The sequence below is a fragment of the Nothoprocta perdicaria genome, unplaced genomic scaffold (assembly GCF_003342845.1).
Source record: "Nothoprocta perdicaria isolate Ctin4 unplaced genomic scaffold, notPer1 scaffold_118, whole genome shotgun sequence".
In the NCBI taxonomy this organism is placed as follows: domain Eukaryota; kingdom Metazoa; phylum Chordata; class Aves; order Tinamiformes; family Tinamidae; genus Nothoprocta; species Nothoprocta perdicaria.
The window spans coordinates 821,399-844,309 of NW_020454294.1; the positions used below are offsets into that span (position 1 = coordinate 821,399).

The 22,911-nt window shown below is 46.0% G+C and overlaps 1 protein-coding gene across 1 annotated transcript in view; it reads right to left on the reverse strand.

Annotated features, from left to right (window-relative positions):
- RTN1 (reticulon 1) overlaps positions 1-22,911 on the reverse strand; it is a 102,009-nt gene that overhangs the window by 72,876 nt on the left and 6,222 nt on the right. The gene's annotated exons all lie outside the window — the stretch shown is intronic.

The following is a 22,911-nucleotide window of genomic DNA, read 5'->3' on the forward strand; positions in this document are numbered from 1 at the left end:
ACAATTACTGAGAACCAAGAAGGAGTCTTTCTTTTTTTCTTTTTTTCTTTTTTTTTGCAGAAACAGCACATGGGAGCCCTGCAGAACTGACTAGTGGGCTCCAGAGGTTGGACACAGCTGTGCAGCCCCTTCTGCGTATAGTATCTTGAGACAGTTTTATTCAAGTCTTATAGCACCAGCCTCTATTAATGCCAGAAATGTTAATATGTAGGGAAGCCAATCCGCCTAAATACCATGCTGCTCTAATGAGCAATTTTCCTGTATTCACCAGCACTAAGGCTCTGTTGTCGAGATGCAGCTCTCCATAATTAGCACCCACTCATCACGCTGCTTTGAGCTGGTATCTGAAGGCAGAAATGAGAAGGGAAGTCCATAAATCTGGAAAAGCTTCTTCAGTGCTGGCTGTATTAGGGACAGAGATGCTCTTTGGGCTTTTTTTTAGCACAGACAAAAAGATGAGCGGGGGAGGAAGAAGTGAAGGTACCTTCCAAAGGATGGGCAGCACCTCAGCAGGGTACATCCTGGGCTGAAAACTCTCCAAGAGGGATGTATCTATAGATATCTATGCCAGGGCACATCCTCTATTTGCACCTGTTAGTTGAATTTCCTGGATTTCAACTGGAAGAATCTGGGTCTAAGGCATCTAAGTGATTTTCCTTCTGCTGGTGATGATGGTTTTGGTGGGAGATAATAGTAAATAAAGGAGCCTCTATGGTTCATCTGCATCTCGAAGCATTCAAAGATTTTACAAAACTCTTAGAAAAGAGCAGCTTTAAAAGGCTCTAGCTGACCTCGAGTAGGTTGWGATGTGGCTCAAACTGGTATTAACAACCCTGAGTGTTTTGAACGCTGGTGCTGAACGGAGCAGATTTCTCATCTTCCTCAGGTTTCAGTGACTTTGGAGTGGTGCACAGGCTTGAAATATGCTTGATGCGCACAATGAAAAGCTGTTTGGGAAAGACAGCCACCTGAATCCCTTTAGGGGGAAGGAAGAGCCTCTGCAGAAGCTCTCTGAGCTGCAGCGRGGCTCTCCTCGCCACCTGAGCAATGTCTTCTCAGACCCTCTCTACCCAGTGTTGCTAAATAACAATAGAGAAATTAAAAGCTGAAAAAAGAWCCCATCAATTCTTTGGATTTTTAAAAAAGAAATTTCACCTGAGGCTTTTAGGAGCAGCAGCTACAACATACTTCATCACATCTACAGACCAATAAGCAAATACCAACAACTTAGATGTCTTTCCCCAAAGATCCCTGACTGTAATTAACCACTAAAAAGCTCATGCTGTGAGAAATTATGAGGTAACCAGGTGTGCTAAGCCCTAGTAACATCAAAATTAAAAGAAAAAAAAAATAAAAGGACCTAAGGTATTTTTAGGTTTCCAGATCTCAGCTCTAAGGCTTGAGTGCCCTGCAACTGCTGTGGGGAAATAGCAAGTTCTGTAGTCAGTTATTCCAAGCATCACGAAGGCTGYTCCTCTTGGGGAGTAGAAGCCCATGTGGCTTTGCCATGGTTTATAGCAGCCCAGAGCCCTGTCCTTGCCACTGGCACCCTTCAGCCCTATGATAAAACACGCAAATAAGTGTCCTGTGCTGCTCATAAGAGAGGACCACGTGTAGTCCATGGCTCTCTGCTGCAGCTCAGCAAGAGCTGACACGGATTAATGAGGGGATTAGTATATCTGCTAAAGCAGCTGGCTGTCAGCACGTCCAGCCCCAAGCGATGCACTGGAATCCTCAGCTCACCATTTCTGGCAGTTCTGGCAAACATCCMGTCACAAACCTTCACCCTACCGCAGGTAACCTCAGTGATGTCCCTGCCTGGGGAATGGACACCCCCATAGGGGACCAGGCATCRAAACTGTGCCCAGTTTCAAGCTTGCTGTGAGTGCGGAAAGCGGGAACCTGCTGGGCGGCTGGTGGGACAGACACCGAGTCCAGGTGGGAGATGGGGCCAAGGGAAGCGGTGCAACAAAGACGGGATGTGTCCGCTGTTACTGCTGGGATGGAGGAGCACGTGGGGAGCCATGCAGGACATTTACGTTCATGTGTTAGGTTGTTAAATGGTGTAGTGATGGGAACCTCTTTTACTGTCTCTATTTCTGCAGTTGTCTTCTGCGTGGCATCAATGTTCACRAGAGCCTCCCCTGTGCAAACATCCCTCCCTTGGCCTGCTCTCCACACCTCCTTGCTCGTGCATCTCATTTAGCCATGAACATGGATTTTATCCTTCTGTCCAAGGGTGCCACCAGGCTATGCACAGTGCCCTCACTCAACTGCCTTCTTTATATCGCTGTCCCTGTCACTGTTTGCTAGACCTTCCACCAGTCTGTGGTAACTCCAGACCTTCCTGAAGAAACACTAGTGAGGATAAAGAAGACAAGGCTTCCATATCGATCTCCTATTAGGACTGAGATAAAATGGTCACTCTGGCTGATGGAATCAGGAATTGCCACTTTTCCTTCTCTATTCAATTTACAGCTCCATCCAGCCAAATGCTAAATGACCACTGTCCTTTTCAGCTATAGTTTCATCTTGCTTTTGCCTACCTGGAGCAGAGATGCATTAGGCCTGTTCACCACCGAACGCAGAGCTGTCACAGGAACATTTATTTTTATTAATTGTATCCACAACTACAGCCTAGATCATTCTCCAGTTTAGCGGCTGCAGTACAAGGCAAACAGTGATTAGGGACTAGGATGGTGGGATGAAGTTTTCTGCAGCAGCTCAAGAGTGCACTTCTCCTGAGCAGCACAGATACCACACCATGCCTTTGCTTCAGGTCTCTGCTGCAGGACAACAGGAGGAGACTCTTTTCCATGGGCACAGTGGAAAGGGGAACAGGGAACAGGGGAAAGAGAAGCTCCTGTCAGCCTGATCCCGGGAGCCATCRGAACCCAGAGAGGCTCCTGATTTGAGAAACTATGTGGAAAGAGGTTTCCCTCCAGRAACTGGTTATTTATAACGATCGTCCTCTGCCTTGTCTGGGTCGGAGCAATGGGGCCTTTCTCCCAGCCCACAGGCGGTCTGTGCCCCAGAGCTGCAGCCCCTCGCTCTGTCTTCTGTGTGATTGGGATTGACTTGGCACTTTTGTGCCAACGGGAGGAGTTTGAGCATTTCAGCTGGACTACTACTTCCCTCAAAATAAAAAACTCAGCCAGAGAACAAAATAAAATCCTTTTCTTATCCAGCTCCCAAAGACAAGCAGATTCCTGTTCATACCACATGCAATCAAGTTGATACAGGCAGCATTACCTATATGAGGAAAGTGTTCACAGCATCGACTTGCCTGGGGGGGGACTCAGGAGAATAAAAATTTGTTTTCTTTTTGTAAAACAAATATCTTTCCCCATCACTGTCCTCACCCCAGAACTCAATGTCCATGTTGAGGACCAAGGTCTAGACACAAATGCAAAGAACATACAATGGATTCATCAACGAGCTGGGAAATTTAAAAATAAATGCACCATCTTGAGAAAAAGACATCTGGATCCTCTTAGGAGGGAGGAAAAGCAGTGTTTACTGCAAAGCAATAGTGGCGCTTGCAAATGCAAATGTATGTGTGTGAATCTGAAAAAGCAACAGACTGCAGGAGCAGCTCAAGTGCGTGGGATGCAACAGAGCATTAGCTATATCTGCTTCTTTCTTTCCTTCTTTCTTTCTTTCTTTCTTTCTTTCTTTCTTTCTTTCTTTCTTTCTTTCTTTCTTTCTTTCTTTCACTCTTTCTTTCACTCTTTCTTTTTTCTTTCTGGATATGGAAAGAAAAAGTGAGTGAGTAATGCCAAGGGAATTTAGCATACTAGGCCTTGTCACTATAAGGATTGATTCTGGCTTGAATGTTAAAAAAAAAAAAAAAAAAAGAAAAAAAAAAGCCAACCAACCGAGTAATTCATTTATTCTTCTTCTTGCAGTCAATGGCTGTCTCTCTCCATCAAGTGGGGTTAATGCCCTTTGATCATCGTGTTGTGGTTCAGTGAAACTCATCTCCACTAATCCAGACCTAACTGACAATTATGATGAGATACTGTAAAGAAAGGCCAGCCTGGAAAGCCTGGGCATTCTCCTGAACAGCAAGGTGGGAGCAACATGGRCTCTTCAGAGGCTCTGCAGTGCTCACCAAAAGTGGAGGTGGAGCACAGGGATGGATGTTGCTGCTGTTGATGCAGGTGCCACACAACCACTTCCCTCTTGTTCATGGAGAACAGGGACTTCAGCGGATTTGATGTCTTATGTAGTGCCAGGAAGACAAGAMGACCACAAGAGCTTCCTCTATCACTGCACAACATCGTTCTTGGGATATTTAAATGTAATTCTCAAAGTTCAAAATGTTTTTTTTTTTTTTTTTGTCAAGTGGACCAGCTTGATTTCCAAGCCATAGCTTCTAAAGAGAAACTCCCTTAAAAATAACCTGCCAGTCTGGTGTCCATTTCTTTAGTCTATAGGAACACATACACTTGCACACAAGCACATCAGCTGCAGTCTAAAAAGACACAGGTGGACACGGAGAAATGGGAAACACATCAGYTGTGCATCCCATAGAGGGATGATCTCTCTTACTACATGTTTATAGAGCAACAATCTCAATAGTACATTGATTTTCATTGAAGCTGCCAGCCAGTTACAATAATAATAAGTTAAAAATATGACAGCCACAGTTTTCTGAGGGCTGGACATAAGAATCTAGTGCTATCCTGCCAAAAATAAATTAGCAAGACATTTTCTTTGTGGGGCACTCATCACCAGTGCTAGAAGAAAAAGCTGGATTGCTCTTAAGCAGACACTGAATGTCCACATCTTTCACAAACGACGTCCTCCCACTGTGAACAGACGTATTACATTTGATATGGACCTCTTTTACTACTATATTGTTAGTTCAGAATAAATTATCCAGGTGTCTGCGCCTTTTTATCATCACTCAGCTCTGTTTTCTGTAAATATGTTCATTATCTGCGTGTTGCCACTGAATACTTTATTCTCTCTCACCCGCAGAGCTACGGCAAATTGTTAATCTGGAATATACACAGTGCTCATTAGCCACTGTGGAACTAAATAATTAGCAGACATGACGGTGTCTCCCTCAATTGATGATGAGAACAACCAGCAGCAGATTATGAATAATAAATATCCCCATTATCAAAGACTATCCCTGCACTAATGAGGTGAAGCATCATGCTCATATCAGTGTGCTGGTGTTTGGATGGGCTCTAACCAAACACTTGATCAGAGCTTGAGCAAACACTTGAGCACTGTTTTATCTCACTATTCTAATTACTTTATTTTTAAGCACAGAAGCGGTCAAGGAAGATGAGCTGCACCTCATGTAATATCTCCCTCTATTTACTCTGTTAGTCCTAATTCTTCTACACCTGCTTTGGGAAAGGGCAGCACGTTTGAGTTATGATCTATTGAAACCATTTTGGACCATGCCAAATTGAGGGAGATATTAATTCAGATATATCAGAYGCTTGGAGGAAATGAAAATGCTTTGTCTTCTTCCCATCCCTCTCAAATATGAACATGCACAGAAACACTCAATTCCAAGGTAATTACTCGCAGAGTGGGTTTGACCTTGCTAGGGCACCATGAGATGAAAACTTCAGGAACAAGTTCTACAGGACACCAAACAAGACGATTTAATGTTTCCTTCTGATTTAAAGGACAATAATCCATATCACAATATAATCCATAACACAAGGCTGATCCTTAACATCTTCTTTTTTATTCTCTCTTTACGTGATTCCCCAGCAGCTGGGCCATGTGGAGAAGGCCAAGGGCTCACGTCTCTGCACCTCCATCTCATATCTGCTGCACTCTGAGACCCCATGGTCAGATGTGGCAACTCTCCATCTTTCTTCAGCCATCCCAGCTACCTTAACTCCCCAGGAAAGTAACTGCATGTTGGATCTATGCAACCTCCTGGAGCAAAGATCAATGTACCAACAAGCCAGATGTCTCTGCAGGAGACCTGCCACAGTATATTGCTCATGGCTCCAACGCTGGCTCAAAAGTCCGGACTAACTGAATCCCTTTGGACATGGCATTGCATCTCACTGCTCCAGGGACCCTGGCTTGGTCCCTGGGTCACAGCAGATGTAGCAGTGAAAACACAGTGACAAGTCCTCAAGGAGCCCAAAACCGGCAAGCTGCAGAGCGCTGATGACGTGTGACTCATTCAGGCTTCACTTACACGGCTCGTGTCAGCAGAACAACAAGCTAAAAATGCATTAAAAGTGTCAGGCTATTTTTAATCTTCTCCTTGAGCTTGGAGAGTTGTTGCAGATGTTTATGGCCCACAGAACTTGCCCGTGTTGCTTTGGCCCCACAGGAGTGACGGTCTGCTCTTGCTCCACACGCTCAGGGCAGAATTTGGAGGCCTCGTTGCAGGAAGATGTGTTGAGGAATTACTGATGTAATTCCAATGGATATGAGCATTATACATTTAGTAAGGGAGACTCAAGGCTGCTGTGGGCATAGCAGCCAGTCAGGCATGTTTTGGAGACCAAAGAAAGGAAAATGACACCCATATATCCCATTAAAACTCYCTTCACAGGTTTGATAGGGTCCTGCTTTGGACTGGAGATGCATACAGTCTCAGAGAAAAAGAAAAAGAAAAGAAAAAGAAGTGTTGATTGGGGAGATAAATCCCCATACACTCCCTGAAAATTATGCTGGGATGCTCCTATACTCCCAAATGACACATGACACAAAGCCCTCAACTATCTGCACGTGAGCAATGCAGAGGTATTTCACCCAAAGGAAGAAGTCCCAGGTGGTTTAACCTGTTCAGAGGTTTAATCTGAACAGATGTTCAATCCTACTGTTTGAACTACTCTTGTTCCTCTGTCCTAGTGTGTTCAAGCAACATCACCACCTTGCTATTACCATTACTACAACTCTTACTATTACCAGGGCAGCTAAAGTTGTATTGCACAGAGGTGAACTCTAGAGAAAAGCACTCTGTTTCTTCCTATTTTCTTGGATTTTATGCCTCTGCTTGTGGAAGCCTTGAACACCCTATGCACTGACAGCAAATATTTATCCAGTCCCTTCGGACACAGTTTCCAGCCAGAAAGGGAGGCTGTGCTGAATACACAGACGAGCTCTGCGCTTTGTGCTAACCCTGCCCAAGCTGCCTCTGTCCCTATAGATCTTGCCCTATTTTTGCCCTAATAGCAGAAAGTCAAATGGTGTTTGGGGGCAGACAGAAGGGGTGGATGGAGGGATCCAGCTGGATTGCTCTGCCCTGCATGGCAAAGGGCTGGGAATAAGAATCCCTGGTTTCTCTTGAGCAGCACAGCCGATGGCAGCGRTGTGTGCATGTTGCCTATGCACTTCCCTAGCCGGCTCACACACACTTTTATTCTTTATTGCTTTTCAAACAAGGTACTTTGAGGGACCCACAAACTTAAGGCCGGAATTCCTCATTCTCTCTCAGGCATAAATTTTACACTTAAAATAATGAGCCCATTTTTTAAAAGAACTACAGTAGGAGGCTCGAAAATGACTCAATTCTGTATTCTGAAAGGAACTCGTGAATCGCTTGTGCCTCGGAGCTATTTATATGCTACCTGCCACGGAAATTCACAGATGAACGAACCAGCAAGAAACATACTATTCAACAGAAGACTTTCTTAGGATCTGGAGTCCAAAAAAGCACATAATTACATAAGGGCCTGATTTGGAGGYTCTGCTCGCCGGAGAGAAACCCTCCAACATCATTTCTCCATGTGCTGCTGCAAAGGAGCTCTTCTCTCAGCCAGAGAAAGTCCCTACCAGTAGGGCCTGAATCCAAAACCCCCTGACAATTTGCTGTCACAGCAGCATTACCTGCTTTATACCCGTCTGTGTGCAACACGTGCATGCCCATGACAAATGTATGACCTACTTTAGTAGCTGTCCACTTCTATAGGTGAAGGGCAACAAGCAGAGGTGAAAATCCAGTGCGTTTCCTTGCAAATGGGAGGTTGGTGCTGTACAGAGAAGCATCGCCTCTCTATGGGTCTCTTTGCTGCCGAATAACTTTCAGACCCTTTCCATGGATTTAAATGTGCCTAGTGTGTGGTTGGTGCAGTCTGCAAGACACCAGAGCTGCACGGATGAAAATCTGGGGAGAACAGAGCTGTAACAGAGAGGCACCAAGCCCGAGGTTAGCTGCAGACCGGTGTCCTGTGTGCAGATATAGGCGCCTGCCATACTGTGCTGCTAACGGGATCAGCATTACTGCAAAGCACAGCCCTAAATCCCCATTCAGGGCAGCCCTCACAGCGCAGCCCGCGCTCCTAATTAGCGGCTCGGTCTCTGCCCAGCCAGCAAAGGCCGGGGCTCTCCCACACATCAGCGTTTGGCAGCGGGCAGAGATTAATTTCCTGCTGATGCAGACGCAGAAGCAGCCCSGGGCTGCCCATTAGCATGGAAGGGAGGTTTCAGTGCGGCGGGGACGCGCGAGCGGCACCGGGACGGGGACCTCTCCGCAACAGAGGTGCTGCAGAGCCCATAACTCTGCTGTAGGGAAGGGCTGTTGCTCCCACTTGCCGGGGCTCCTGCTCTCCCGCTGCCTGTGCAGTCCCTGCTGACACTTGCATTGGGTTCCCCGGATGGGTTTTTACCAAGCCACAGCACAGCAAACCTGCGTGTTTTCCCAAACCGGCACCTATTTGCGCACGAGCTCTCCGCAGCCTATTTAACATGCACAGCGCTTGGGAAACGAGGCTCCGTAATCTCCCTTCAGGCATTTGCAGAGCTCTCCGGGGTCTCAAGCTCGGGGGCTATGGGCCGGGGGGCTCTCATCCTCCTGCAATGAATGTAAGTCTCGCCAGGCACCGGGCCCCGCTGCACTGCATCACTATTGCAGGAGCTGCAAACGCAGCGAGGCTCCCTGCACCTCGCGCGGGCRGAGGGAAGCGCCGGGCAGCAAGGCAGGTCCCTGTCTGTTTTCCCTGCACCCCTCCTACACACACCCTGTTGTTGGGCAGCCCAACACGCAGCAAAGCACAGCAGGTCTGGCGGAGCTGCCCTTTGCAAAGGAATCCCAGAAGWTTCCTCGGGAACAGCTTCCAAGTAAGCTCAGCAGGAGCGGTGCAAGCACCGGGACCGAYGGGTGCTGCCGGCCAGCGCTGCGGGCTGAGGGACACGCCGGAGCCTGCAAGGGGGCCGGAATCCCCTTGAAGAGGCCAAAATCCCATTTTGTTTGTTTGTTTTTATTTCCAAATATGAAAGAAGTTGCAATGTGATGACATGGAAAATTGCCCTTTCCTCCAGGGGCTTCTAATCGCCCTCCCTCTCCCCTGCACTGCACTGTGTCTCTGCATGCTCTTGGTGGCCCTAGATCAAAGATTTTCTGTCTTTTGAGCGACAAACACCTAGAGATTTGGGCTTTTGGAAGCAAAAAGTCAAGAAAAACATCGTGGAAAAGGGCAGACGCTGCCCTGTGCAAGCTGGGATGCCCCTCAACTACAGTCAAAGCCATCTCCAATGCGGAAAACAGCTCCATGTGGGAYGTGTCTAGGTTCTCCTTTCACTATTCATTAGACACATCACTACATATGAAGAATGCAGCAAAGTCCTCGAGTTCCCAGAGGTCCTGCCTGGGAGATACCAGTTTATAGCCGACTGGGGAATGGTGGTGACCCCTCCATTCCCAACACACGCATCCTCACCAGCTCTTACCACCCCATCCTGCAGTGCTGGGAATGGGCTGCTCCAGATTTCACTAGGGCACCTTCTTGTCCATGGTCCCCTTGACCCGTCTGCTTCCCAAGAGGAACCTCTCTACCCACGGCCCTACCTGGCACAGGGATTATGAGGCAAGCAGAGAAGGCATCACAGACACGTTGTCACCGTGTCAAAGGGGCTGTCTCCGAAGGATGGGGGTGTCTGAAGGTGGGGGTGACACCAGGGGCAGCCATCGGGTGGGAAGGCACCGACCTGGGTCGCTGTGACTCCTAAGGCAGGAGGGACATTAAGGAACCTCTGGCTGATGCTCAGGAGAGAAGCAGGGGAACAGACAAGCCCGACGAAGTGACAGTCTCCAGCAAAGGCAAAACTGCGAGGTCGCTTGCAACTAGGCCAAGCTCGGATGTGAGAGATGACCTGCACACATCTCATCTCCTTGGAAATGGCCTGGAAACAAAACCATGTATTAACTCCTACACTAACAGAGCACAGAGCCAGGCTTTATTTTCCTACCAAAGCATAAACAAAGAACATCTTGGCCTTAAGCACAGCACKTAAAAGAGATGGTGAACACTCTTCTGTAATGCACCCAGCTAATTTTACTGTTGGGAGAAATGTATTCCTGCTCCCAGCTGCTGATGTGCTGAGCTGGAGCAGTCGACGGCTTCCAGATTTTATCCCGGCTAATGTAATCGCTGTTTCATAACTAAGGGATATACAGGACAAATTTCTCAATTTGCAGATTAGAGAAAGTTCAACCCCAGCTTAATCTGCTGCTGCTACAGGTCAGGAGGCRGGGTGACTCAGGAACAGTGTGAAATTAAAAGTGTTCAGCATATTGTGTATGCAGATTTCCATGCCTGCAAGCCAAGGAAAACACAAARGGGGGACCAAGAGCATTCCAAGCAATCACCAGCTGTCTTCAACAGAGGAATGTAGCAGTGAAAAGCCAACAGGGTGCTAACWGTGAGGGATCTGATCCACCCTTCCCAAGGACAGAGAAGCTTTTGGGGGCAGATCTGTGCAAAGCCCATCATGGACAGACAATGTTCTGCCTGACCTTGGGAGACCATGGAGCTCTGACAAGAGTCTGGGTCCCCAGTGCTGTCTCTAACCCTCAGTACTTATAGCAAKGCAGGGAGGCAGAAATGTCATGGACAGATTAATTTCTATTTTTTTTTCCTTTTTTCCTAAAAGAATTCCAGATGAGATTTCTAAAGGATAACAATAATAATAAATAAAAACAGGAGCTGCAGCCCTATGCATAAAGAGGTTGTATATATATGTGGTAATTCTCTCTGCTTTTATTTAAACATCCCTTTAAAACATATTTGGGAGCTTAACCAGGCTTGATATTTTACTCAGGACTCAAATATATGTTTTCTTCCATTCAGCCCAATAAAGAGCTCCCAGACTTCTCGTCATTAGGAAAAAACACCACTTTGTACAGATAAATAGCACAGCAGGCTGTGTTTGTGTCAGACTGAGGAAATTAAGCCTCGTGAGTACAGCTCGATGCTGCAAACTGCCTTTGTGAATGCAATGCTATGGGGCTGCACATCTCCCAAGCCAGGAGCAGAGCACGGGGCGCTCTAGCYGCTGTCCCCACATGGGCCACCCCGGCACGTTCCCGCTGCGGCGCTTCCCATCGGCACGGGCTCCCTGGGAACCCATGTCACGCCTTGTGCCTGCTCCTCCTACGACCTTGTTTGCCAGAGGGGATTTATCCCGAGCTAGGCAAGGCTGGAGACCTGCGAAGCTGGTAGATCGCAGTCTGCATYGCACCGTGTCACACGCGGTGCCTTCGGGGTGCTGCAGCCCCGCTCAGCTCCCTTCACGCAAGCAGCTGCTAACAGGGAGGAATAAGGTGCTTTTATTTTTATTCTTCTTCCCTAGCATGCTGAAATTTCCCATTTTGAAAATGATGAAATCGATGAAAAATTCTCGAAATTTTCGATATCGAAAAGAGAAGCAGAGGTGCACGTTGCTCCCAGACATACACCTGGAGAACAAACCAAGCTGCCCGCAGCACGAGAGAGGTGACAGCACTGAGGATTTGCTCTCCCCGCTTTCACCCCAGCACAACCAGCTGACATGAGTGAGTGTCGCCGCTTTGCAACTGCAGTAACACCCTGAGAGTGCAGACATACGGGAGCAAACACCTCTGCCTCCGGAGAAATCCGGCTTTCGCTGTTTTCCATCCACGAGCTGATGGCGCAGCCTGTGATCAAACATGAGCTCTCTTCCRTCACTGCCTCTCGCTCCTCCACCATCGCCACCTATTCCTGTGAAATGCTGTGGGCAAACAAGTGTTGTCCCCAGGAGGTGGCCACGTTAGGCACCTTGGAGGATGGGGAGAAGAGGCAGACAGGAAAAAAAAGTATTTAAAAACATGCAAAGAGGTCCACCTTCTCCTAAACTTTTCGGCACATGTTGACAGTGGGCAGTTGTTCCTGCTTCTGTCCCCTAAATGTGCTCATGCAAAACCCAGGGAAYGCATCTTCTCACCACACACAGATACCTTCTTCCGTAGGTGCAACCCAGCTTTTCAGTCCTATAAAGGACATAAAAAACCCTCCTTGTGCCATTTGTTCCTCCTTGAAACCAAGGTGAGCTTCATTAGTGCAGACTCCAGCACAGAAACTTTGGACACAGAAGCTACCACAGAAGCTGGACACTGGTGCCTCCAAAAAGGCCAAATCCCCAGCACGTGCCAAGGTTTGGGGCAAAATCAAGCCTTTGCTGTTCAGGCCTTTGCTGCTGTGGGGTTGTAGCCAATGGCACAGAACTTWGTTTGTGTTCACACAGTGTTATTTGCCAAAACTGACTTTTCGCTAAAAGGGCAAAAGATTTCCAAACTCCAGTAAAAGGGAAATGGTGTGTGGAACTGGGAGGAGGGGAATAAGAAACCGCTGGGACTTACACAAAGCAACCTTGTTTGCCTTGGTTTCCTGAGAAAATTGAAAAGGCTTTGTCTCAGGTTGCAATCAAAAATAATATTTTCATTATTTTCATTAATAATGAAATAACATAATACTATCTTCATTAATTMAGTCCGTGAAGCAGAAAGACAAGACACTCAGCTTTGCTTGAGAAGCAACCCAAGTTCTTGGCTGCTGCAGAAATGCCTGGACCAGGAGCCCGCTTTCAAATTGGCAAAATTACCTTCAGTTTTATAACAGGAAAGCAGGTAAAAATGGTCCAGAAGAGTGGGTAGAAGCACAGAGGAGAAAAGACAGCACAACAGAGTCTTAAAGTCCCAGAATTAGAGAATAATTCAGGCTGGATGGCATCTCTGGAGGTCTCCAGCTCTACTCCTGCTCAAAGCAGGTTGCTTATAGTTAGTTCGGATCCATTTCCAGGAGAGCTTTGAATATCCCTGAGGATGATAATTCCTCAGCCTCCTGGGTAGCGCTGGATCGTTCTCTTGCATCTTTTCCCCTTCTATCCACTCAGATAAATATAATCATTGCAGCTCTGACTGCAATCCCTCATGCTCTGGGGTTCCCAAAGTCCCCTCCTTGGATCCAGTTTGTCATCCTCTCTTCCACCTCTTCAYGGACCCGAGCAGGACCCAGCCTACCAGATACATTTCACTAAAGTGGGGTCCGGTTAGGAGGAGGAGCATGGGTTGTGGGGACCACTGTGCTGGACCACAAGCATGAGCTGGAGTATGAGCTGATGATGAGCTGGAGAGATGTGGGGGTCACAGGTAGCAAATAGCAGAATAACTTCTCCACACTCCTCAGAAATCATGTTTTTGTCCCACCAGATAATGTTTTTGACTCTAAGTCTCACATACACCCTATCATTTATGTTTCAAGTTGGATGGAAGTGCTCCTCAACCTTGAAGGCAACTACTCCCCGCTCAACAGATTCCATGACATGTCTTACAATCGTCTTAACATGTCTAAAAGCATTCATTTGTGAAAGAAAATCCAAACATCAGGTAAAAAATACATTTGTGGCTAATTGAATATATTCCTTTATGAATGTTACGTCAAAGCCATGTAAGAAAAATGTAGGTAACTATTAAAAAAATTGATTTTCTCTTGGGCTTATCATAGTGGTTTGCAGTTGCAAACATTTAATAATAAAATATTCCATAAAGGGCAACTTTTATACCTTTTCTCTCTTCTTTGTCCCCTTATTTTCCTCTGAGCCTTTCTCTACTCTGCAATATCAGATAGGGCTCCAAAACCAAGTGGCAAAGCAGAAAGAGAGCAGAGTCATGGGTACCTGGAGGGTTTGCCCCATTATATAAAGTCCTGTCTTCTCACTATTTCACTCTGAGATACACTAAGAGATGTTCAGCATCCTCCACTTCCAGCAACTGGAAAAGGATTTAGGCGTTCCCAGCCCTTCAAAATATCAGGCCACTTTGGTTGAGTCAGCAGAGCACAGAAAATCGAGCTTATTTTAAGCATGCACAGAGTGCTATTTGAGACCTTATTTTCCTACTTGCATACAGACRGAGATCCGTAAATATTGACAAACATGAAAATCGGGTCCTCATATTTTATGAGAAAAATACTAGTCTTCCYCAGTGGGATTAACCATCTGGCACTGCTCCTTCCAGCTGTTTTYCTGAACATTCTCCCTTATTTATTCCCAAATGTATCTTATCTGCATGCTCAAAGGGCTGCCATGAGGCCGCCATGTGTATCAGTGCCCAGCTTCCTATTTCCAAGCCTGTTATTTCTCTTCCTTTCTTCTTCCTTGTTCTGTAATATTATCCTTTGGTCAGTAAGTGGAATCCATTCAGCAAAAGGCATTGATGGTATTTTTGCAAAGATTTTGCCTTTTATTGCATCTATAGTGGCTGGCTTGGCAGCTTTGTTTGAAAGGGCATCTTGTTAATAATTTAAGACAGCCAGTGAAACAGAGACAAAGAATTTCTGGAAATATCCCTGTTGCCAAGATGAATTTGCAACAGTCCACCTAAGCTGCAAGACAGTATCRCCAATGTTGGCTGGAATATCTGCTGGGATAGAAAAATGGGGGTGCTTACCTATGGAGCTGTTCTCCAAAGGGATGAAGGAGATAAACCCAAGCCATTGTACAAATGAAAAAATATCTCTAACCTCAGGGATCAAGTAGATGATATAACAGGGCTCTTGCAGCCTCACTAACCTTTATGGTGTGAAAAGCATCTGTTTTCTTCAATCTCAGCTGCTCACTCTGCCCTGTCCTACAGCAGTGGCAGCCTGCGCTGCCAAGCACAAGGAAGATCACACACGTCTTGCTTTATATTCATGAAACAGTTTTACATTCAATTACAATGTGCTTCAGAAAAGCCTCCTCCTGGAGGAAATCTGGAGGAGGGGTAGTCTGTCTTTCCCAAACTTTATAAATAAACTTTCATTGAAAAATCGTTGCAACGTGTAGTGTACCACAAATGGTAAAACTATCCATATCCCCATGCTCTCATCTTCTGTGGACCTTGTTGTCCCCCATCAGTGAAGTATTAAAGAGGAGATGGCAGAAGACGCAGAATTGGGCCGGCTGTATCAGAACCGCGACGCCTGCTCCTGTGGCACCTCCTTTGGAGGTGACAACTACAGCACCCCGATGCCCAGGAGCAACCTCAACATACAAGAACCACACAAATAAAACTCATGTTGAGACTTCTAGCAGACATGGGAAGCAATCAACCTCTCCTGAAGCTGACTCTGAATTCAACTAGTAAAATTTCCATAGACAGACACATACATTACTGCCACTCCAGTGTTGTTTACAGGTAAATCTTGGTGTTTTTCTCCAAATTTGGGGGATGCCAGGAACATTCTTCAGTGGACATTACACATCTTTACATGATTTTCAGCCAAATCCATACCTCATATTTTATCAGAACTTGAGAAATGGCTTTCCTGGAAGAACTGTTTGCTAAAGACAAACTTGCATGCATCAGCATCAAGAGAAACTAAGCACCAAAGATGGCACAAACAAGTATTCAGGAAGATGTGTTTGCTCGTTCATTCCATCACACATCCTTGTTAAAAAATCATGTGACTCTCAGAAGAGGCTACAATTTGAGCAGCACAACTCAAACTTCAAATATTCACCATCGTTTCACCAAGCCCAGATATTAAAGCGAATCATTTCCAGATTTGGTTAAGAAGCTGGCTTAAGGAAATGCTGTTTTATTAACACCACATTCCTGAAAGCTACTTTCATTGCTTTCATTGGTTATTTCCTCATCCTCAGAAGGATGGGAGGATGGTTGGAAAGTTTTCATCSAAAGAGTTGGCTGCAAAAAGTCACTTCAGTGAAACTGAATTTTTTTATTTGGGGCAAATTGGAAGTATTGCAAAACAAATGTATTTCTGTTTTCGAAAATATTAAACATGAATGTCAAATATTCAGTATTTAATTTCTCTTTTTGGAGGGGAGAGTGTATTTTGCTTTCTTGTTTTTTGTGTGYAATTCCTACAACTTTTCCCACTTCATCCAAGGCCTGTAGCATCTTCAGACCCAGCRGGACAGGCCTGTGCCCAGCACTGAGTGGCTCTGGTGGTCGTGAGGTCAACACTTGACTCCTGGTGGAGACATTTAACAAAGGTGACGTTGAAGGTGATAGTCCCTAAGACTGATAAGGAACCACCTGTGGTACCTGCTCCTCTTTCAACCTGAGCTGCAACATCCAGTGCACCATGGCTGGGTCACCCTCCACCCTCCATCGTCTCCAGCCCAACCAGCAATTTTCCAAGGAATACTGTATTTTTATACTTAATTGGAGGCCAGACAGAAAAAAAATGGGATCTTACTAAACTACCACCTTTGCCTGCCACAGCTCTCATTCATTGATAAATCTGTGAGGCATTTTCTCCCTTTTTCCATTTACCTTAATGGCTTTAACAAAAACGACGAGCTCAAATTAATACGCTTATATTTGCCTGTATTATTTTCCCATTCCTGCTTCCTTGGATGCTGGCACTACACTATTAATCTCCTGTGTGCTGCTTCATTTTCTGTCATTCCTTCCTGCCAGGCCTGCATTTACCAAAACCGCTTGTTGCTACTATTTCAAGCTGGAGATTGCTTTGCTCATTTCCCGAAACCCATTCAATGCTATGTTTAGTTTTGTCTGCAGCAGTCAATTCACCCGCCTCCAGGAAAGCAGGTTTTTTTCCSTGCTGAACAAGCAAAAAGACATTAAAAAAATACATATATTATCAAGAAGAGTCACTGGAATGCAAAAGTATCAGCCCACTTTTCTCAGCCCTGTGACTGATGCAGGCTTTCAGAGCAAAAGCAGCTGGCTTGAGCAATATAGGGACCAAAGAAAGATGGGAAAAGGAGACGTCACCTTGTTTCCTGCTGCTGTGACTCTCCTCAGCTCACAGATTCCTGGAAAAACAGGGTTGGAAGGGCCTGAAGGGCATCACCAAGCTCCAGAGCTGGCCATGCACCGAGCAGTGCTCATGATGGCARCTGGGCTGGTGTCCCCTGCACCAGCCGTAAAGACCTCCAGGGAAGGGGACTCAGCCATTTCCATCTTCAGGGCTTCTTTTTTCTTCCTCTTTTACACTCTCCTGATGTTTATTTTTTTCCAAATGCCTGATCTGAACCTTTTGTTGCTAAAACTGAAGCCACATCCATCCCTGCTTGCCGTGGGCTTGGAGATCTGACTAACCCTGGCTCTTTGCAGTGAGTTTTCATGTATTTTAAGACTGCTCTTGTTACGCACCCTGGTGAATCTCTTCTTTAGCTTAAACAATCTCTTCTTTCCATCTTCCCTCCTCCATTGTGTTTCCCAGGCATCTAATCATCCTGGTTGCTCTCCTCTGGACTTCCTTCTCCTGTCATTGCTCCTGAAGCACCATACTCTGGACCAGACACCACACTGTTCCTGAGCATATTTGCCTACCTTGCATGCAAAATGCATATTATTGTATCTCTGTGTGGCATTTGCTGTTTAGCTGCAGGAAAAAACACAAACTTTGCAGCACCCGTTGGCTCACACTGACCTTGTGACCATTAAAACCCCTAGTCCTGTTCAGATAGACCTTGTCTCTGGTTTCTCATCCTGTACTTGTGCAGTTGGCTGTTCCCACTGAGATGCTTAGACCCTGCAGCATCATGTATCTGCTTATTCAGACCATTTATTCAGTTGGCCAAGGTCTTTCTGAGTTTTCAGGGTCTCCCTTGCACTTCCCCATGCAAAGTGCAGGAGCTGGGAGAGGTTGGCCAGCCTCAAGGGCCCTGGAGAGCAAGGCTCTGCACRGGACTCGCACTGCCAGAGCTTTGAACAAACTTCTGCCTGCCTTGGAGAATGGAGCTTTTATGCCCTTCCAGTTAAGTAAAAGAAATAAATGAAAGAGCATAAAACATTTAAAAGCTTTTTTAGAAAGTAATTAAGGATTTCAATTAAACACCAGGTGTAAGGGGGATGGTTTTGCTAGGAAAGAATGCTTCCACAGCTCGTGAACACAGGAGAAGCAGAGCAGAAGGTACCTGCTGGGTTTCCAAACCCAACCCCCTATCACTGCAGGTACCACATTACCCAGTTCCCTCCAGGAATGGACTGGGCTCCTCTTGAAAGCACCTGGATGCTTTCCTCTGTTTTGCTCTCTACTCTCACCTCTTCCCTTCCCCAGACTTGAATCCAAGGACTTGAATCCCAGGCAGCTGCCAGACCTGGRAATGCCAAGGACTTCATTGCCCTTTGGTGGCAAAGTCTTTTGCAACAAAGAAGAAGCAAGTTGCTTGCTTTTAAAGCTCAGCAGTCGTTAGATGGGCTGGACCACAGCAACTTCATTTCCAGTAGCACACACAGAACCAAGGTCACATTCATGTTGAGTGCGCTAAATAGGTGCTAGCAAATCACACTTGATAGTGCCCTAGCCCTCAGATTTAATGGATAGTTTCAAGCCAAGAGTAAAGCGTGTTGGTGTCTTTGCTGTTCAGACAGCAATGACAAAGAATAGGCCATAAATGCAGGATTGAAATTAAGCATCCTGGCTGAGGTCGTTTGTGGGTATTTTTTTCCCCAACATTAGCTGGAAACTGGAGCTATTGCAAAAGAAATGCCGTCCTGTGGGGAATGTTCATCTTATTTTCAATTTTGTTTTCATCACAAATCAACAAACAGCAAAGCTTTTGGCAGGATAGAAAGCTCCACAGGAAATAACAACAAAAAAAAAGTCTGGAAATCTGTGGGATGTTGTTTCAGCTAATTGAGCTATGTCAGTGCAAGTGGCAAAATAATGCATGGTACCTACTGCACTCCCTCTATGTTGTTCATCTGAAAGAATGAACACATTTGCAAAACATAACTAAGGATCCTTGAGTTTAATATGAGTTTAAAAGAAAAAAAAAAAAAAGAGGTAAAGAGGTATCCTCATGTATCTAAGTAAAAATAGCTGACCTACTTTTTTTTTAGAAGAGAGAAACTCTCTGGAAGAGAGACTTTTCTAGAGTCTCAATGRCGAGGCCGTCCAACCCAAGATGCTGGTGATAAAGGTGAGACCTGTCTGGAGCACCTTGGTCCTGGCTGGGACTCAGCGGACCTGGTTCTGGTTCAGCCTCAGCTGCTGAGAACCCTCTGGTAAAGAGGCTTGGACTTAAAACATCTTAAAGACCCCTTTGATACTTAAACTGAACTCACAGAGGGTCTTCTCTGAAAGCACAAACCTTGATTTCCAAAGCGCCCCGGCACCTCCTGCAGCTGATGGATACTCAGGCTTMGCTCTCACAGTTTTTGGGTGCAAATTTGGGTGGTTTAATAAACCAAACCCTCATTTATGATGGCCTTTACTTTATTCAAGGGGACCATGATGTGACCTGCCTAGAGAATGGGCCCTAGACCAGCTGGTGACATCTTTGGGAGGACATCTTTGGAAATGYCCAAGGAGCGGCTGATTCGTGGAAATCTCTCCTGGACGCCTCCATTTATGAGTCCCACAAAAGCAACCTAAAAAATACTTGCTTCGTCCTGCATTCTGCCTTTTTCACCCTCTCTTGGAAAGCAAGGGATGATGTTGGCAGAAAGCTGGCTGAGAAAGCAAATGGAAACACGGAGACATTATAAAAGCTCTAAAACATTTCAGTCTTGCTTAACTCCTGGTTCCAGTAAATACCAAAGAATCCAGTGGGTTTTGGAGCTGGGGAAGGAGAAAACTGACTCCTAATGAAAGTGCTGAAGGACATGGCGTTGCTATTTCCATCCCCAAGATGATGTGGATAAGCAGAAACCCCTTTTTCTGCCCATTTGGAACAGCTGGACCTTTGCTAGAATCAAACCCTCCCTGGGCAATATTTCTGTACAAATCAGCACATTCTGCAGCGCATTTTCCTCGCCTTGGCAGCGAGGGAGGTGTCAGAAGTTACCACCCCGTTGTAATAACACCTAGCGGGAGCAGCCAGAAGGAATTCCTGAAATCCTTATTCCTGCAGTCCAGGCTTTTCCTGACCTAGCAGAGGGACGGTGCCCACTAGCTGCTAGCAGCTGTAGGCAATTAGCTGCAGCCCGAGGAGGGAAAACATAACATATTTTACATGGATATTAGAATAATAGACAAGTAGTACAAAAGGGAGCGACTGAAACGGTACTTTTGGGACTAGAAGGAATTCACAGAAATGTCTAGAAACAGATCCCACAGATAGCACTAGAAATTATCGTGATGACAAAGGCAAAAGAAAACAGGATATTCTGTAAAAGAAAAGTAGCTCTTCTGCTTTTCTGCCTCTCCCTGCTCTTGAGGGTGTAATCAGACCACATCTTCYGCATCGCTGTTCGCTTCCTTCCAGACTAAAGAAATCGCAGCGTAGCATCGAGCTCYGATTCCTAAAGACAATTCTGGAACGCTTCCCAGATTATACATTTTCCACTTTAATTTATACCTCCGAGGATAACGCTAATCAAGATGGTAGTGAAAGCGGTGAAACACTCTCGGAATGGAGTTGATTTATTAGCAGTGGTTGCATTATTCGCCCAAGGAGAACGATGKTTGCAGCAAAGAAATCGTGTGTGCGGGTAGGTTATCAAATACGAGCTGACAATGTACTTGCACAGCAGATATGCATAAGTGCATTGCACAGTATGATTCATCTGCAAAACATCTAGCGTGCTGGTTGCTCACTTTTAAGTAGGTTAGAAGAACGATTCATTAAAAAGCAACAGCGCAGGGAGAGGGGGGTAAAACAAGGAAGCTCCAACTCCAAAATCGGCTACTGTGAAATCTGCTGTTTCTCACTCTTTGTTCAGCCTTCCCTCCTCAGGCTGCTTCTGAATAGAGCTGGGATGCCATAGGGATGGACAACCATGTAAAAATATATGCTGATATACCGAAATAACAAATGCCATCTTCATGGGCTGGCAGATCTGCTATATATTCCAGGGATTATACATGGTCTGTTTACCATGTTCWAAGTGAAAGCGCATTGCACATATTTTACAGGGCATAAATCCCCAAGCCTGTCTCCTTAGCTCTGACCTGTACCTCTACTGTACAGCGAATGAATTATAAGGGCTAATGGCAGAAAGCCTTGGAAAGAAAATGAATCCCCCAAATGGCACCTGGCCAGTGCTTAGAAGATCTTCTGTGATCTCCAGTGTTGTCTTTTAAAGAAATAGGAAAAAAAATCATGATGTGACAGTCCAAAACAGAATTTTGCAGGCCATAATTAAAATTAATGCTCTTGAAGTATAACTAAGGTGTATTTGGAATAAASGTCTCCCTATAAAACCAAAAGTAGATAAGATATATTTCTAAACACTGCTGGCAGCCAAATCAGACAAAACATGCTAATTAATTTGAGGAAATAAAGGAAAAATACATACCCACATTTCTAATAATATTCTTTTCTTTTAATCCCTTTATCTTTTGTTGGAAGTTTTTTATGTAGAATGACAAATTTCTCAAAGAGMTTAAAATTCAGGAAATTCAGACCTTTGCTCCTGGCCTCAGAAGAGACAGGCATGCGTATTCAAAGGCACTCTTCCTATTTCTCACATGTAAAAATAACCYGCTTTTCACTCCGTGTCTCCACATTTGTGCACGCAAGTGGCTATTCCCTTGCTTGGCTTCTCAGTCCTGCACACAATGCCCAGGGAAACCCACGGGAAACTTTCTGAGTAGAGAATTAGATGCTGCCCATTAAAGATCTACTCTACACTGCCCAGTGATGTAAAAACCCTTGTTTTGCCCTTAATGAGGACCCCGCTTACCAGCCAGGCACATCTTTAATTTGGAGCCTGTGGCATCACAGCCCATTGCTGAAGCACTGAAAAGGCCCTGAAATGCAAAGCCTTTCCTCCACAGACGCTAAGCAAGGGCACCTCTTCTGGCTCTGAACTGAGGACACCAAAGAAACAACCTAATGAAGACTTACGGAAATTCAGAGGGCCGGTGTGTCAATATTGAGCCTCATTGCAGCTGCACAGGGAGCGCATGGGAATGCCGTGGGGCATCCAGGATCTCTGCTGGGATGCACCCACAGGGCCATGAAGTCACAGAATCACAGWATGCTTAAGGTTGGAAGAGACCTCCAGAGGTCATCTAGTCCAACCCCYCTGCTCACACAGGGTCACCTAGAGCATGTTACACATGCTGCGTCCCAGCGGGTTTGGAAGATCTCCAGAGGAGATTCCACAAACTCTCTGGGCAGCCTGTGCCAGGGCTCTGGCACCCTCACTGTCACCCTCACTGTCAAGAAATGTTTTCTTAAGTTCCTGTGGATCTTTTGGTACTTTAGTTTGTGGCCGTTTTCTCTAGYCCTATCWCTGKCCACCACWGAAAAGAGGCYGCCCCCTCCTCCTCACTGCCTCCCTTGAGGTATTTATAGACACTGATCAGGTCCCCCCTCAGCCTTCTCTTCTCCAGGCTGAACAGGCCCAGCTCYCTCAGCCTTTGCTCATAGGGCAGATGTTCCAGGCCCCTGATCATCCTGGTAGCCCTGCRCTGGACTCTCTCCAGCAGCTCCACATCCCTCTTGTRCTGGGGAGCCCAGAACTSGACACAGTCTCCAGATGTGGCCTCCCCAGGGCTGTGTAGAGGGGGACGATCACCTCCCTCGACCTGCTGGAGACGCTGTTCTTAATTCACCCCAGGATCCCATTGGCCTTCTTGGCCAATGTGGACAATGTGTGTGCCATGAGGACACACTGCTGCTCAATGGCAAAACTCCCATCCCTGCTGAAAATGAGGATGTAATTCATGCCATAAAAGATATAACAGGGCCTGGAGCTGCTCTAATGTCACGGGCTGCAGAGCTGCCCTCGTGCAGACAACCCAGTGC